Source organism: Felis catus, chromosome E1, assembly GCF_018350175.1.
Source record: "Felis catus isolate Fca126 chromosome E1, F.catus_Fca126_mat1.0, whole genome shotgun sequence".
Lineage (NCBI taxonomy): Eukaryota > Metazoa > Chordata > Mammalia > Carnivora > Felidae > Felis > Felis catus.
In genome coordinates this window covers 17,978,319-17,994,857 of record NC_058381.1, presented here as the reverse complement: position 1 = coordinate 17,994,857, position 16,539 = coordinate 17,978,319, and the positions used below count along the sequence as shown (strand labels likewise).

Genomic DNA, 16,539 nt, shown 5'->3' with positions numbered 1-16,539 from the left:
TGCTTTGGATTGTGTGTCTCCCTCTCTCTACACTCCACCCTGGCTTGTGCTCTGTCTCTCAAAAATAAATCAATATTTAAAAAAATAAGAAAGGAAGGAAGGAAGGAAGGAAGGAAGGAAGGAAGGAAGGAAGGAAGGAAGGAAGAAAAGAAAAGAGAAGAGAAGAGAAGAGAAGAGAAGAGAAGAGAAGAGAAGAGAAGAGAAGAGAAGAGAAGAGAAGAGAAGAGAAAAGAAAAGAAAAGAAAAGAAAAGAAAAGAAAAGAAAAGAAAAGAAAAGAAAAGAAAAGAAAAGAAAGAAACTAAGTTTAATCCAAGCTTGTATCTTACTGGTCTCTTGAATGACCAGAGAAAGAAAACAAATCTCTAATACTCAGTTTGTTCCGCTAGAAAATCCCAGTTACAAAGCAGAAGAAGTTACCAAAGCTATTGCTAGGAATATCTTTGGATTTTACCTGTCTGTACTTTGTCTGCTTGCCCTTCTGCATGAATAATCAAGAACTGACTGTGTTCTTTGGATCAGGAATGAATCCTTAACTACAGTTCTGCCCATGTGTTGGTAAAGACGCCTCTGCCCTTTTCAGCTAGGTTGAGATGTAACAACTCAGCCGATGACTGAATTTGATTTAATCAGCTCAATGCTCCCTCCCTCAGATCCATCAGCACCAAATATAATAAAACTTCAGTTTGGCCTTTCCTTTACGGTTCTATCTTTTTTTCCTCTACCACCTCATCCTGAACCTTCCTCCTTCTCTTGATTGATAGTGGCATCTTGGTCTTTGGATTCCCTTCATGACTAGAGAAATAAAAACAGTCTCTCACAGCAGAAACAGGAAAATTTCAAGTCATTTCAAATAAGGATCCTCAAAGGAGTTCTTAGAGAAAATAATTAAATATATTAGAAATACAGAGCACCTGGCTGGCTCAGTCAGTAGAGCATGTGATTCTTGATCTCAGGGTAGTAAGTTCAAGCCCCACCTTGGGCACAGAGCTTACTTAAAAAAACAAATTAAAGTATTCAGAGACCTTCGCTCTGGGTCTAGCTTTACTACCAAATCACTAAGTTATTTAGACATTCTCAGGACATTATTTTTTCTACCTCAGAGAAATGCTGAGACCACTAAGAGACTGCTTATTTAATTCACTGAATGAAAACTAATCTAAAAAGTAAAAATATTTATGTTAATGCTGGAAATGATTCTTGGGCTGAAGAAACTCTGGTCTTAACCTTTTGTGAGTTGTTATATAATTACACCCTACAACTCCACGTTTAATTTCAAAATATAATATGTACTAAAGGTACCAAAGAATTTCTTTAAAACCACGCACAGGCTTTCTCCATTTTCTTCTATCACCATATGTATTTACAGATAATGAAAACTCCCATTAAGTAAAATTCTAAGATCCAGCTAAATAAAAGGAGGACTGTCCAGTATTCACAGAATGCTAATATATAGAACAAAGTTGGGGGAAGGAGCAAAGACCTGGATTCTAAAAAGATGAGCAATCTGAGTGGTTTAAAAAACAACAACAAAAAGATGGGTTAAAAGTTTATATCTAAATAAAAGGCAACTGTTTTGAATAGCTCTAACAATCCCATAATAAGTGCAGTATCAAACATAGGGTAATTAATTCAGTGGACTTTTCCCCTTTCACTGACAGATTGAACAGCTCTGAGGATAATCTCCTTCACTCTCCCAGGGCTCAGTTGGAAGATTCATTATTTATGCCCTCAATTGTTTACTCTGTCCTATTTTCCATCCATCCAGGCCCAAGGGCAGTGTTATCACTGGCCTGTTTCCAAAATGAATGTATTATTAGTTCACTGCCTAACTAGTTACAAAACCAAAGATAATCAAACAAAATGGTATCCTACTACTGAAGAGCAACCCTACCCACCACTTGATCCAGGAGAGAAGTTAATGACAATGCTGACCCAATGTTACCAAAAGCTAATTCTCTTAGATGGATGAAGTGAGATCCATTTGTCATTCTAGCCTCCCCCCGCCCTCCCCTTTTTTTCTGGTGAGCCATGGAGCAACATATATGCAAATCTAACAGGATTCTTAAAGGGCAGTATCATTAGAAAGGCAGCTCTGGCCCTCACTGAGAGCAGACCTGTAAACTACTGTGGATTAAACTGATTGAGATGCATTTTGCCTAGCAACCATTCATTAGGAAGAGTTCAGTAACTCACCAACAATCGATTCCACGTCTTTATCTGAACAGATAACAGACTCTACCAAGTCCTCTACCCTCTGTATTCAGACTTACAGCAAACAACTTCCTCAAAAGATTCAGCTTCCAAGAGTCAACCCCTGGGGGAGGGGGTTGGGTTTAAAAACACACATAATATTGTCTCAGACACCTGACAAAGCTGAATAGCTTAAAAACTACCACCAGTCACATCTCCATATGAATGCATTCATTGTCTCTAAATACGTCTCTCACATAACAGCGTTCCCAGTTCTTTTTGCTTCTAATATTTTCTCATCTTAAGCAACCTTTTCCCAATTCCAAACCGTACAACACTCAAGCTGATTATTATGAGAATCAACGCCAAGGGTCCAATCTTTTCCTTTACCTTCTCAAGGGGATCATTTTATACTTCTGATGTGAATGGGGGATTGGGCTTGAATCTCCCTTTAGAGAGAACACAGGGCCCTTTTTCTTAACACATCCTAAGCTGTGACTCACAGAAATAATCAGGATGGATAAAAACAGATTGCTAAAGAAAATTAAATCAGCTACTTTAACTTCAGCAGCACCATGTCCCTTCAACTAAGAGATTATGGGAAGTCATGGCTTCATATAATGGTTTCCTTGCAGAGGACCAAATTTGAGGAGTTCCAGCCCCTTTAAATGATATTTAGAGATCAGTGTAAATACACCTATGATTAGTTCTATACATAGCCTTTGCTCCTGGGGGAAATTCTCTGGGGAAATCACTGTACCATGCAAAATATTGATTACACAAATCAGGCAAGAAAATAGATATATAAAAATATTAAGTGAACAAAGTGTAATATAACTTTACAAAGCTATATTAACTGTCTATTCATGGGTAGACAAAAAACCACCTAGGATTCCAAATGGGCCTGCAACTTATTTTTTAGTAGAATCAAGATGAAGTGATACATGCTTTAATATAGCCTCCAAATATTTTTTTTGTTACTTCCTCAGTTTGCTAGCTTAGACATCAAAGTGCACGTTGTTTTACACAATAGCTAGCTGTCAAAGCTTCGATGATTTTTAATAGTTCATTCTCAGGAACAAGTTAGGTTAAAAAAAAACCTAAAAACATCTGGGGCCTTTCAATTTAAACATTATGGAGTTGTATTGGATAGATGAGTAATAAGACAACCCAAATCCAACAAAGGTTTACTATGAGTCTACTTTTTTGCACAATTCTTTTTAAAGATTTTTTTTTTAAGTAATCTCTACACCCAACAGGGAGCTCGAACTTACAACCACGAGATCAAGAGTTGCATGCTCCACTGACTTAGCCAGCTTGGTGCCCCTTTTTTGTATAATTCTATAGCAAGGCTACTTGAAATGTAAAAGGTAGACAGACACATAGATAGATAGATAGATAGACAGACAGATAAACAGAGAGACAGACTCCTAATCCCTAGTAAGCTTCCACAACTAAGATGGTTGCCTATCCTATTACACTTCTTCCTCATAATACTTGGCTTTCACCACAAACTGCCCCTTATTAGAGATCCAATAGGTCAATGCAAAGAAAAAACACTGATCCAATTAAAACTATAAGACAGCTCCAGCATATCAATTCTGTCTTCAAAACTGAATTCCAGTTAGAACAATCTGTGGAAACTGAACCTGGATTATAAGAATCTCTCAATCATTTCAATTAATATTTAGCAAAGAATGCTGCCAAAAATTGATATTCATCCCGTCTGGTATTCTAGTTCTTTGCTAAGCAACATTAAGATAAATCTGGTCCAAACACCTTTGGTGAAAATCCCCAGTTAGATTAAGCAAGTTTATCAGGAACACTGCCACTCACCACAGAAAGACAGACAGACACACACACACCATTTGTTTCTAACACATAAAATTTGGGTTTTCTATCTTCAATTGAACTTTCCACTCAATTAAAAACTTAATAAAGAGGCTTCTGATTTTGGCTGAAGATAAGCTCTGTGTCCTTCAGAAAGAAGAGATCTATAAATTGTAGAAGTAAAAGAACTCAAAAGAAATAAATATAATTTAAATTGTTAATGCTACAGCCACCCAATTTCATAAAGTTTGGGAGGGAGGAAACTTTAAAAAATAATTGAACAAAATTCACCTGGATTTTTTTAAAGTTTGGTTCTGTCGTTCATGACAGAAACTAACCTCTCTGAACATATGGATATAAGAAATAAACTGATGGAGAAACAGACAAGACTTTTAGGTTTCAGTAACAGTAAGGTAAGTTTGCTCGTTTGATAGATTTCTCCAGTAGGGCTGAGTACTAAACAAAGCAGGTGACAAGGTACTCAGGAGAAGACTTTAACAGAGTTAATCGCTAACAACTATTAGGATTTCCTTTAACCACCGTTTGACATGGGCTGCTCCCTCTTTCCACTAGCATCTCCTTTTTCAGATTGTTTTTGCTGAATAAGGCAGTCCCAAGTAGGAAAATGGTGAAGACAGCCTTAATGGACATGGATGCAGTACAGTACCAAAAACCCACTCTTAGCCTTCTTTTTCTTTTTTCTTTCTTTCTTTCTTTCTTTCTTTCTTTCTTTCTTTCTTTCTTTCTTTCTTTCTTTCTTTTCTTTCTCTCTCTCTCTCTCTCTCTCTCTCTCTCTCTCTCTCTCTCTCTCTCCCCTTTCTTTTTCTTTCGTTCTTTCTTTGCGGTTTACTGCATCAGATGCCACGCAAGAAAGAGCTCCTCTTTTCTTCTGTTCATTTTACTTCATAAGAGACCGACATCGATGTATCAGTAAAAAAAGATAAGAGTCCTGAATCTCCTTACCCTGCTGCAGGGGTGAGATGATGGGAGGGAAAGAAGAATGAAGGGTAGAATCAGAAAATCAAAATAAACTGATGGGATGTGGAGCTCTTACTTCCCATTCCATTTCCCCTTTCCTCACAAGGTTAAGTCGGCTGAAGTCGGGGGTGCATTAGAAAAAGCACACACACGCACACGCACACACACCTTGAGCCCTTGAAGGGAGGTGAGGATCGCTCCGCAGCGCTCGCTCGGTGGGGCTCCAGGCTCCGCCCCGCCCGCCTGGGGCAGCTGAACCCTCCTCGCCCCGCCCGGGCAGGAGGGATGAGAAGGGGCTTATAGCTGTCTTGGCTGGGGGAGGGGGAGGTGGCAGCTCCGAGTGCCAGGCTCTTGGAGCACAGCACTCCGCGGTGCGCCGACACCCCCTCCCCCAGCCGGCAGCCGCTTGCTACCCTTTGCTGCCGGAAGCCAGCCCCGCCCCCTCAACTCCATCCCGGCCCTCCGCAAACCCCCTCCTGCCCGCACAGCCAATGGCAAGCCAGGGAGCCAGGAGAGCGACCCGCCAAGCAGCCAACTGGGGAGGCCCACTGGGAGGTCAGCCGCCGGGGATAGGCCAGCTACCCACGGCCCCGGCCCCTGCGCGGCTCCTCTTTGTTAGAGCTGCCCCGATCTCTCCTGACTACCACCCCAAAGCCGGGAGGCAAGCATACCACAGCTGGGCCAAGTGATGCTGCGCCCCTTCTATCGCTCCCCAGCCCACTCTCTGCCTGGGTGCTAGAGTGGCCCCTATCCAGGCAATAACTCCCAGAGTGCCTCAGACTTCCACAGCAATAGCCACCAGATGACACCCGACAGTAAAAAGATGCTCCTGGGGCCTCTGCCTCGCCCTTCTTTTCTCAGGCTAATCAACTTCACACCGTGGATAGATTTAGGTTGCATATTAGATCAGCTGCAAACATCAATCCACCCTGTCTGAAACTCCTGCTTCCTGTGACGCAGAAATTAAGAGGGGAGGGGGCATATCGGGAAGGTAGTAATCTCGAAATTGGTGGGGGTAGGAGAAGGAATACATCAAATAACCTGCAAACACACACACACACACCAAAACACACAGTTGGCTCGAATCCAGTTCAGATATAAAACATCTACATCCAATTAAATCCAAGCTAACCATTCCTTTAGCAGGTTTCATTACAATCAGGCAACAAGTATCTAAGTCTTGTTCAAGCCATATGCCAAATCTCAGAAAAAACTCTCAGCAACCGCCAGGTCGCTGCATAACTGGCAGGCTGCATCAACACTTCAATCACTAATGCCAACGTTAGGGGCATAACACAGCTGGGATGGAATATGTCAAAGACTGTAGAATATTTTCTTAGGTGTAGTGGTGGAGCAGTGCATGGGACTCATTTAAGAAAAATAGGGGCACCTGGGTGGCTCAGTCGGTTAAGTGTCCAACTTTGGCTCAGGTCATGATCTCATGGCTCCTGAGGTTGAGCCCCACGTCAGGCTCTACGCCGCTTGCTCAGAGCCTGGAGCCTATTTCAGATTCTGTGTCTCCCTCCCTCTCTGCCCTCCCCCGTTAACGTTCTGGCTCTCTCTCTCTCTCTCTGTCTCTCAAAAACAAATAAACATTAAAAAATTAAATAAAAGTAAAATAGAGGGGAACCTGGGTGGCTCAGTCAGTTAAGTGTCCAACTCTTGATTTCGCTCAAGTCATGATCCCACAGTCATGAGATCTCACGGCTGGGGAGTTCGAACCCCGCATGGGGCTCTCTGCTGTCAGTGCAGAGCCCACTTCAGATCCTCTGTCCCCCTCTCTCTGTCCCTCCCCACTCGTGCTCTGTCTCTCAAAAATAAATAAAACATTGGGGCAACTGGGCGGCTCAGTCGGTTGGGTGTCCAACTCTTGGTTTCAGCTCAGGTCATGAACTCGTGGTTTGTGAGTTCTAGCCCTCCGTCAGGCTCTGTGCTGAAGCATGGAGCCTGCTTGGAACTCTCTCTGACCCTCCCCCACTTGTTCTGTCTCTCAAAATAAATAAATAAACTTTAAAAAAAACATAAAACATCTTTTTAAAAAAGAAAGAAAAACGAAAAAGAAAATGGGGATCAGGGAAAGTAAGCTATTACCTATATTGTCATTTTTGTCCACAGAATTCTTGCAACTAATGTTAAATATTTACATCATACTCTACAATCGCACTTAGTTCCCCAAAGTAGTACTATAGTTTTTAAAAGACAACAAAAGGTATTTGCAATTTACGTAGCCCTTTCTTTTTCAATGTTTGTTTATATTTGAGAGAGACAGAATCCAAAGCAGGCTCCAGGCTTTGAGCTGTCAGCACAGAGCCCCATGTGGGGTTAGAACTCACTCACAGGGTATGAGATCATGACCTGGGACACTTGACCGATTGAGCCACCCAGGCGCCCCTAAGTAGTCCTTTCTTAATTTGGAGTTCAAAGCATTTCATATCTATAACCTCAGTCTTCTTATAAGATGGAAAAGGAGCTGTACAGACATGCCCATTTTAAAGACAGCTCTTCTTTCTAACCCAAATTAAAAGACTGGCTTAAAACAGATTTATAGAGGAACCTCGCTGATGTTTCATAGAGTAGCATTCATTAGGTTCCATATGAAAAGAACTAAATGTGAAACTTTTTGATTTTAAAGTCTGCTAGCTTAGCTAGCTAGCCAGCCGGTAAGTCCAGTCTCATCCTATCATCTCCTGACTTAAACCAAAAATTCACGAGCTCTCTAATTCATATCATTTAGCAATTCCCTGGCATTTTCCATATTAAAATAACTAAAGAATAAGAAACTACTGCTCAAAGTAGCTAACCATAAAGGTAATCTTGATGTCTAAGGGAAACTTCTGTGTCAGTACCTTCCTTCAGATTCTAGCCTTCTCGATAAAGGAAAATTTTTTCTCTTTAAGGACTAAACTAGAAACTAAAATTTACATTGTTCCAAGAACACACATGTACCAATTAATTTGCCAAGACATCAAAAACAAGGAACCAAACATACCAGTCTCACCACTATTATCACAAATGTTCTTGGAAAGTGGATAATTCCGATAAAATTTCTGATATCCTCTTCTATAATATAAACGTGGAACTCTTAGGGAGTTTCAAATACCTTAACTAAATTAAAAAGTCAAATTCACCTTGCCCAAGTATCTATACAGTCCACAGAAGAATTACAACTATTTAATAAAAGATCACTGGGGAAGCCCAAAACATTTTCTTCTAAAGAATTCAAGTCCAATTTCTTTTCACGACCCTCAAATGTACTCTATCTTACTACCATAACCCTAACAGAGACCCTTAACATGTCTGTGCGGTAACTATAACTTCTTTCTAGTCTTCCTCATTCTGCATACCATTGCTTTCAAGTATTTGTTCTTAAAAAACACAAAGTTAGGAGCACCATGGTAGCTCAGTTGGTTAAGTGTCTGACTTTAGCTCAGGTCATGATCTCACTGATCTTGGGATCGAGCCCCGCATCAGGCTCTGTGCTGACAGCTTAGAGCCTGGAGCCTGCTTCAAATCCTGTGTCTTCCTCTCTTTCTGCCCCTCCCCGCACCTTGGCGTGTGCGCGTGCTCTCTCTCTCTCTCTCTCCCCTAAAAATAAACATTGGGGTGCCTGGGTGGCTCAGTTGGTTTAAGAGTCTGACTTCAGCTCAGGTCATGATCTTGCAGTTTGTGGGTTCAAGCCCTGTGCTGACAGCTCAGAGCCTGGAGCCTGCTTTGGATTCTGTGTCTCCCTCGCTCTGTGCCCTACCCCCACTCACACCCTGTCTTTCTCTGTCTCTCAAAAATGAATAAACATTAAAAAAATTTTTTTTAAACACAGAAAGTTACATTTATTGCACATTTACTAGGGCCAAGGCCCTGTGGCAAGAACTATATATTTATATTTATTATTTTGTCATAATAAGCCTATGAAAATTTCCCCATTTTTATAGATAAAGAAACTGAGGTGCAGAGAGGTTGAAGATCTCCTCTAAATCATATGGCTAGTAAATGGAAGAGTCAGTATTAGAATTTGGCGGGGGGGGGGGGGGGGGGGGAGGAGAATTTGAGTCATTTTGGCTCCAAATCTAATACTCCTATGCACTAAGCTATATGTGGCTCTCTGGTACCTATGTCATCCAGCCAAATTTCCCCTCTATAGCTGTTACATGTTCCATAATCTGGCCCTATCTTACACTATCAAACTTACTTCCTACCTTTCCCTAGCATGTTTCCCCACACCAGACAAACTAATCTGTTTGCTCACTGTCTATCATGTTCATCCATTTCTATTTTCATGACATGACTTGTGCTGTTATAACCATGCCATTCAAATCCTACCCATTCTTCAAGTTCAAATTCCACTTTCCTTGTAGAGCCTTCTTTGATGCTGTCAGCAATGATTCCTTTCCTGAATCACTATTACACAATTTAATACCTAAAAAAAATTTTTTTTTAATGTTTACTTTTGAGAGAGAGGGAGAGAGCATGCGTGCGAGCAAGCAGGGGAGGAACAGAGAGAGAGGGAGACACAGAATCCAAAGCAGGCTCCAGGCTGTCAACACAGAGCCCGACTTGGGGCTCGAACTCACAAACCGTAAGATCATGACCTGAGCCGAAGCTGGAATCTCAACCAACTGAGCCACCCAGGCGCCCCAATACAATACTTATTCTGTTGTCTAATATGTGATTTGTCTTCCTACTTTAGACTGTAACTCAGAACTTGTATTACATTTGCCTTTGTCTCCCTTCCCAATTATGCACAGTAAAGCACACATAGCAAAGTCCTCAATAAATATTTAGACCAGTAAACTTTATAGCAAAAGAATAACCCAAATCACTTAAATCACCCAAGTTCTCAAAAAAGCCACCAAAGTTGAAACCATTAATAATACTCTTTATTCATCTTCAAGATACAACAATCAAGTTCTAACTCTGCCACTACTAATTACTTACTTATCCAGTATCATGGACAAATTGATCGGAGGGGCTTCAAGAGGGCTGGTAGTGTTTCTTGATCTGGGAACTAGTTACATAGGTAATGTTTAAATTTTTTTTTTTTTAATGTGTGTGTTTTGTTTTGTTTTGTTTTGAGAGAGAGACAGACAGACAGACAGAGTGTAAGCAGGGGAGGGGTAGAGAGAGAGGGAGACACAGAATTCAAAGCAGGCTCCAGGCTCTGAGCTGTCAGCACAGAGCCCAAAGTGGGGCTTGAACCCACGAACTGTGAGATCATGACCTGAGCCGAAGTCAGACTCCCACCCGACTGAGCCACCCAGGCACCCCAGTAATGTTTAATTTGTGAAAATTCACTGAGTTGTACACTTATATGCACTTTTCTATACTGTATATATTTTGTCTCAATGAAGTTTTAAAATATCAAGTTTCAGATTATAAAATAATCACATCTATTTTTAAACACATAGTAGTATTATATATGTCTGTAGGTCCAAGAAAATACTGGAACATATAATATATACCAATCTGTCAATTGTGGTTATCACAAAGAGGAAGATTAGAAAAATAAGAGGGAACAAAGGACAGAACTTTGTTAAAAAAAATTTTTTTATTTTTATTTTTTAACGTTTTATTTATTTTTGAGACAGAGAGAGACAGAGCATGAACAGGGGAGGGGCAGAGAGAGAGGGAGACACAGAATCAGAAGCAGGCTCCAGGCTCTGAGCCATCAGCCCAGAGCCCGACATGGGGCTCGAACTCGCGGACCGCGAGATAGTGACCTGAGCTGAATGAAGTCAGACGCTTAACCGACTGAGCCACCCAGGCGCCCCTTTTAAATTTTTTAAAAAATATTTTTATTTATTTTTGAGAGAGAGAGGGATAGAGCATGAGTGGGGGAAGAGCAGAGAAAGAAGGAGGCACAGAATCTGAAGTAGGCTCCAGGCTCCAAGCTGTCAGCACAGAGCCCCACAGAGCCGGACACAGGGCTCAAACTCACGAACTGCAAGATTATGACCTGAGCCAAAGTCGGATGTTTATCCGACTGAGTCACCCAGGCGCCCCCAGAGAACTTTTTTTTTTAATTTATTTTTTGTTTTTAAAATTTTTTTAATGTTTATTTTTGAGAGAGAGAGAGAGAGAGAGAGAGAGAGAGCGCGCGCGCATGAACAGGGGAGGGGCAGAGAAAGAGGGAGACACAGAATCCAAAGCAGACTCCAGGCTCTGAGCTGTCAGCACAGAGCCCAATGTGGGGCTCAAACCCACGAGCTGTGAGATCATGACCTGAGCCGAAGTTGGATGCCCAACTGACTGAGCCACCCACGTGCCCACCCCCACAAAGAACTTTTTAAATATTTGTTTCACTGGATCTTTCAAAAAGTAAGCAACATGCATTAATTTTGTAATTTTAATAGATTAGCTGAATAGTGGAACTAACATTTTCTATAGTTTTTAAACGTTTTATGCGGAGCATGTCTAACTTTTATAATCAGTAAAAGATGCTGAAAAAAAAAACACACTGGCTCTTAAAAACAGAAAGAAAAGATCAATAAGCTAGACTGAAAACTAGTTCAAGTAACTAATATCCATCCAGTATGATCACACTTCAGTATTTCTTAAGTACTCTGGCATATTTCCCAAGTGACATTTATAACAAACACCAAAAAACAAAAAAACAAACACCAACAAACAAAACAAAACTGAAAAGTGTCAAAGGTGCCTTTGACAATTTATTCCAATCACGATAACTATACTGAGGGGCACGTGGGTGGTTCAGTTGGTCGAGCACCGACTTCAACTCAGGTTATGATCTCATGGTTCATGGGTTTGAGCCCCAAGTCAGGCTCTGTGCAAACAGCTCAGAGACTGGAACTTACTTTGGATTCTGTGTCTCCTTCTCTGCCCTCCCCAGTTCACATTCTGTCTCTTTCTCTCTCTCTCAAAAAATAAATAAACATTAAAATACATATACATATATATACAACTCAGTAGAACTGAATAACAAAGACAAAACAATAAAAACGATCTATCCTGAACATAAGCTGAAACTTTTTTTTTGTTTATTTTTGAGAGAGAGAGCTTGAGCAGGGGAGGGGGAGAGGCAGAGAGGGGGGCGGAGAGAGGGAGGGGGAGGGGAGGGGGAGGGGAGGGGGAGGGGAGGGGGAGGGAGAGGGAGAGGGAGAGAGAGGGAGAGGGAGAGGGAGAGGGAGGGAGAGGGAGAAGGAGAGGGAGGGAGAGGGAGAAGGAGAGGGAGAAGGAGAGGGAGAAGGAGAGGGAGAGAGAGGGAGAGGGAGAGGGAGAGGGAGAGGGAGAGGGAGAGGGAGAGGGAGAGGGAGAGGGAGAGGGAGAGGGAGAGGGAGAGAGAGAGAATCTTAAGTAGGCTCCACACCCAGCGGAGTCCAAAGTGGAGCTTAATCTTAGAACCCTGAGATCATGACCCGAGCTGAAATCAAGAGTCAGACTCTTAACTGACTAAGCCACCTAGGTGCCCAGAAGCTGAAACTACTAAAAGCACATTTTCCCCATAAAGACCTGCTATGAGACATTTCATAGAATTCAAACACCCATGTGACACAACAGACTCTGATTTAAAAACAAAAACAAAAACAAAACCCTTATTATCCACCAGTCTTAAAGAGAACAGCAGGTCTGAAAAAGAACAAGTGTGAAAGTTTAAAAAAAAAAAAATGAGGAGGAGGCAATGCCTTTAACTATTATGTCAATGTAACAAAGTATTTTTTTAAGCTGGCTGTATTTTCTCTTTCAGACACTAGAGGGAAGTTTAAAATCCATTCACTGTATCTTTGGATTCATTCATTCATTCACTCATATCAAAACTGAATAAGCTACAGTCCTTGTCTTTAAGGTGCTTAGTCCAGTGAGGGAAAACACAACAGTTAAAAAAAAAAAAAGAAAAAAAAAAGCAAACTACAAGAAAGAGCCAAACCTCAACTTTTTTACAAGACTGTGGGTTTTGGGAAGGACAGAAGGGGAAGCATTTCTGGCAGAGGGACTAAAAAAAAAAACCATGTCCATATAATAATTCACACTAGACAAACCAGCATATCCAAACTGGCTTGTTCCCCTATTTATCTTCCCCATCTTAATCTAAATGGAAATAACATATAACTACAAGTTACTTTAAACAATTATCTATAGAAACGAGAGGCATGAAGTGTTAACATGTGTGGAAGATTTGCTAAAATATCGAACTGACTAGGTTTCAAAACCTATTATACACAGTTTTTAAAATTTTTATAAAAAGTTTATTTAAGTAAGCTCTACAACCAACATGGGGTTCAAACTCACAACCCTGAGATCAAGAATTACATGTTCTTCCAACTAAGTCAGCCATGCACCCCTATTATACACAGTTTTAAAAACATGAAAGTTGGGGCTCCTGGGTGACTTAGTTAAGTGTCTGACTCTTGATCTCAGCTCAGGTCTTCACCTCAGGGTCATGAGTTCAAGCCCCGCAACAGGCTCCATGTGGGTGTGGAACCTACTTAAACAAACATGAAGATAACAGATACAACTGGAGTTAAGACTGCTTACTTAATAGGAGTGTCTGGGTGGTTCAGTAGATTAGGCGTCCGACTTCAACTCAGGCCATGTTCTTGCGGGTTTGTGAGTTGCAGTCCAGTATCAGGCTCTCTGCTGTCAGCACGGAGCCTACTTTGGATCTTCTGTCTCCCTCTCTCTGCCCCTTCCCCACTCATGCTGTCTCTCAAAAATAATCATTAAAAAAAAAAAAAAAAAAAGACTGCTTACATAATAAAAATTCTCATCTGAAATCATGATAAATTATACAGCTCCCTGAAAAGTGTGTCAAGGATAAAAAATAGAGGTTTCCTAAATGTGCTCTGTCTTACACAAATTAAGTTTCCCAGAGTCAGGAAATAGAATTCTCTGACAATTAGCTTTCACTGATGCCTTTGTAAAGAGACATCTTGCTTAGCAAATCATTTCCACACCTAAATAATTCAAGCCTACACAGGAAAGACTAACACTTGAACTCAAAGTCACCATGGAATGGAATGGAAACATTTGTGTGGTGTATTTTTCCCTAATCCTAAAATAACTATTGCATCTTTTGCTATGGTTTGGGATGTCTGGTTTGTTTGTGTTGGGGTTGGAGAGTTGGAGACAAGGAACAAGTTGTTAACTTCTCATACTGAGGGTAAATTTCTCATATTCAAAGGGTGGCACATGGTAGAAAAAGTAAAAGCCAGCATCTTGAAAAAGTTTCACACACATACACAAAATGAGGCGGCAAACTTGTGAATCAAGCATGATTTGGCATCTTTAAACGCAGAGCCGATTCTCTTCTAGTGCCAAAGCCAATGGCTTCTCCTGTAGATGAAATGGCACAGTTCCTGAAAAAGCCCTGGACGCTGTTTCCCCACAATCCTATAATCTGTCAGAAGACAGAAAACAAAAAGAAGGCTTTGCCAGCCAGAAAAAGCAAATTATAACCAACACAGAGCCAACACTTTACTTCAGACAGAAGGAGCTTTTCTATGCATCTTTGGAAGGAGAGAGACAAAAGAAGCTTACTATTGCTCAAATAACCAAGGCAAACATTTTAACCAAATACCATCTTGGATAAGCATTTGATGCAATAGTCTGCTTTCTCACTTCTTAGTCATAGCCTTAAAGAATAATTCCCAACATTTATGGAAAAGAGTTGATGGCCACAAAATACAAAGAATTTTTACAATTCAATATGAAAAAAACAACCAAAGGGGAAATTTTCTTTTCTTTTTTTCTTTTTCCCAAAGGGTACATTTTCAAAGGGCATGAACTGGTAGTCACAGAAGAAATACGTAAGGTCAAATATTATATATAATTCTACATTGTGAAAAACCAGTAGAGGGGCACCTGGGTGGCTCAGTTCGTTAAGCGTCTAACTCTTGGTCTCGGCTCAGGTCACAATCTCATGATTCAGAAGTTTGAGCCCCACATTGGGCTCTGTGCTGGCAGCGTGGAGCCTGATCAGGATTCTCTCTCTCCCTCTCCCTCTCTCCCTTCTCTGCTTGTGCTCGCTCTCTCTCAAAATAAATAAACAAACACTAAAAAAAAAAAAAAAAAAGGCAATAGAAAGTGACTTTTCCATACAGGCAGCTCTTTTTGCCCCTGGGTCCCATACGGGCGATTTAATAAAACCACCTTTTTTCACCAAAGAAAGAAAAGAAAGTGCTTCTCCATACAATCCTAAGGGTATTTTGGCTTGATAGTACTGCCAACTGCAAGCCTCAGAGAAAACCTTGGCTACTCAGAATGAAAAAAAAAAAAAAAGAAACAAAAGATAATGACATTTAAAATCACACTGTACAGGGGCTCAGTCAGTTAAGTGTGTAACTCTTTATTTCAGCTCAGGTTTGGGAAATCAAGCCCCACACTGGGCTCTGCGCTGACGGTGTGAAGCCTGCTTGAGATTCTCTGTCTCTCTGTCTCTCTCTCCCTCTCTCTGCCCCTCCCCAGCTCATGCCTGCTCTCTCTCTCTCTCTCAAAACGTTAAAAATTTTTTTTTTCTAAATCACACTGTACACTTTAAATATCTTACAATTTTATTTGTCAATTATAGCCCAAATAAGCTGGGGGAGTTGGGGAGATAAGGGTGCCTAGCTAAGTAATACATACCTAAAAATATTTAGAATAGAAGCTTTGTGAAACATCTACTCTGGGAAGGAAACTATTAAAAAAATGGATACAGGTAAACTGCAAACTAAAGGAACTAAAATAAGAATAAAAGATGAACCTTTACCTGTGAACATAAAACAGCTGAAGCCAATCCCCAAGCCTACAATGAACAAGGGAGATCATAGAAGTAAATAAAAGAAAGTCTAAATATAACCACAGAGGTAAAGCATCTCTAACAAAGTAAGCTTACTCAACTGCCTTGCTGTAGAAGCAGGCCATTCTGGGACCCCCTTTCCAGTCACCAAATGCAAAAGAAAAGCAAATAATGCCTGGATGGGACAAAAGTCTTCCCATCAAAGAGGAAAAGAAAGCTAAGCCTTTTACTTGTCCTTGATACAAAGAAGGAAAGAACTGTGGGAGAACTCAAATTCCAGAAAAAAAGGATTCAATTCCAACCTATGTAAAGCTAAGAACTTCATGTTACTTTGTTCTAAAATTAGCAATACACAGGTCCCTACTGAAAAAACAATACACAAGATCCCAACTGAGCTGTCAGCAGGGTAAAGTTCTAAGCACGTCAGCACGTTATTGCTTAACCATTTCAGTTTTCCCTTATCAGTTTCAGACATAAAAGACCCACATCCCAAGTTTCTTCTATTGTTAACGCCAGTTTAGAGGCTGAGAAAAATTTAGTTCATCAGATTCAAATTTCAAGCATTTTCTAAGTGCATTATAGGTAATGATGCCACAGATTCTATATTTAACCTCAGGTGTGGAACAAGGAGTGCTAGCTTTGGCTGAAATGGCACCATGTCCCTCCTCCAAGCCTAACTGCAACCATCACCTAAGCTTTCATTAAAGTGGCTATATGGTGTCATCTAAAATAAATTAAAGTGCATTTTCAGTGCTTTTTTGTGAGTGGTTCTAATTGGCTATGATGCTTTAAATACAGATAATAAATCACC

General features: G+C 40.7%; 1 protein-coding gene across 2 annotated transcripts in view; it reads right to left on the bottom strand.

Moving 5' to 3' along the window:
• The window catches only part of FAM222B (family with sequence similarity 222 member B), a 76,949-nt gene that overhangs the window by 41,119 nt on the left and 19,291 nt on the right, over window positions 1-16,539 (bottom strand). The window contains exon 1 of one of the 2 annotated variants that reach the window (XM_003996477.6): window positions 5,168-5,429. The exons of the other annotated variant lie outside the window; for it this stretch is intronic. The gene's annotated coding sequence lies outside the window, so the exon portion shown is untranslated. Of the gene's footprint in view, window positions 1-5,167; window positions 5,430-16,539 lie in introns of those variants that run through there. 2 annotated transcript variants of the gene reach the window in all.